Source organism: Camelina sativa, chromosome 1 (genome assembly GCF_000633955.1).
Source record: "Camelina sativa cultivar DH55 chromosome 1, Cs, whole genome shotgun sequence".
Taxonomy (NCBI): domain Eukaryota; kingdom Viridiplantae; phylum Streptophyta; class Magnoliopsida; order Brassicales; family Brassicaceae; genus Camelina; species Camelina sativa.
Window position 1 is genome coordinate 5,283,844 of NC_025685.1, and position 2,049 is coordinate 5,285,892.

The 2,049-nt window shown below is 38.5% G+C and overlaps 1 pseudogene; it reads left to right on the top strand.

Moving 5' to 3' along the window:
• Window positions 1–671, top strand: part of LOC104777148 — a 3,785-nt pseudogene extending 3,114 nt beyond the window's left edge.

Consider the following 2,049-nt stretch of genomic DNA (forward strand, 5'->3'; position numbering starts at 1 on the left):
GTCCTTTAGCAGATGAAAACATGAGAGGGATCTGTTATGAGGTATGTGATGTTGTGCTCCATGCTGATGCAATCCACAGAGGAGGTGGTCAGATGATTTCAACAGCTAGAAGAGTCATCTACGCATCGCAGCTCACCGCCAAGCCAAGACTTCTTGAGCCGGTTTACATGGTCGAGATCCAAGCACCTGAGGGAGCTTTGGGAGGAATCTACAGTGTGCTGAATCAGAAGCGTGGACACGTGTTTGAAGAAATGCAAAGGCCAGGAACACCTCTCTACAACATCAAAGCCTACCTTCCTGTAGTGGAGTCATTTGGTTTCTCAGGTCAGCTAAGGGCTGCAACCTCAGGACAAGCCTTTCCTCAGTGTGTGTTTGACCATTGGGACATGATGTCTTCTGATCCGCTCGAGGCTGGTTCACAGGCTGCTACATTGGTTGCTGATATCAGGAAGAGAAAAGGACTGAAGCTACAGATGACTCCACTCTCCGATTTTGAAGACAAATTGTAATCGGACCATTACTCTGCTCTTACTCTTAATGACTGTCTCCCTCTTAGGCTCGTTTATAGTTCACTTTTTTTTATCTAGCATTACTCCGCCCGTGTTTATTGAAGACAAATGTGTTTTCTCTTATTACATCATAGAAAGATCAATCAAGTTTTGTTTGTACAAGTTGAATTATTTTCTCTGTTTTAACTTGGTTTTTCTCTTTCGATGACAAGCTTAATATGCTTTCACTTTGATCCCATCGCAAAACTCTGAATCTTCAAGACAGCTTCCTCTTTCCTTCCGTGTTGTCTGAACAAGTTACAAAACAGAAATATAACTCATCGTAAAACCTTTGAGGCGATTAGGCTTCTGTTGCTGCCTCTATAATATATAAAGAGAGACAGTTCTAGAACCATCATAGTTCATGAAGAACAAAAATCATAAAAACAAACTTTGCTCTGAGAATTCCCTAGCTATACCGATTTAAAAAGCCAAGTCATGGGGAACCGGTTTCAGTTGCAGAGATTAGAGTCAATGGTTTCATAGGTCATTGATGCTTCTCACATGATGTTAGCAAAGTGGATTTTTCAGATATACTGTATCTAGAAACTACAGATAATGTTAAAGTGCAAAGCCAAGATCTCAGGAATACTCTACATACATGAACCTTCTCTGCCACACCATCGGGATGCTTTACCACACGCCTCTGTGTGAATCGAAGCTGATTTACTTCGAAGGAGTTGTATGATCTGACACAAGCCGGTTTTAAGCTTTAACAATACCATAAGGATGTTACATGATATACATTTGAGGCTCAATGATTGAGCTTACTGGTATTGTGTGTCGTAGCTCATTTTCGTGTCCTCTTTTTCGGCCCATTTACAGTATTGTCTTTTTTCTTCTTCTTTGATTTCAAGATGTGCCCATTTTTTTTGTCTTGGATAAACCAAAAACATTTCAGCTCAACTAGAAGTCTAGAAGAACATTGAATCGCCTCCCACATAGTGGAGATATAAATAATAGTGACATGTCACTGTTTGAGTGTAAAAAAATATGTGAAAATACATGTTATAAAAAGTTTTCAAGTTTATCATTCCCTTACGACGTTAGATCAGCACTAATTTTCCCACTCACTTGTTAAATGCTTAGTTTTAAAATGTGAACAAAGATACGATTGATTGGATCCTGCAGATGAAATAACTCTGTGTCACAATCATCCAACTTAGGCATCTTGATTTTGTAGGGACTCAATCTTAATGGTCCATTTTTGTGGTGGATAGGGTCCATATTTGCTTTCTTGATTCAATTAAGTAATCGTGTTCCGTTGTTGTCTTGGCCTGCTGGACACTAAGGACACCATTCATCCATCACTTCACATCATTCATCTTCCTTACAGTGCACCACTATAATCATCAATACTATTATTACTTTGACAAAATAAACACTTATTGAATCTTAAATTCCATAAATCATAATAATCTATAGCGACCTTCATTGTTTTGTTTTAACAAACAAATAAAAAGAATAATCCATGTGTATAGGATAACAATGAGTTGTTGTT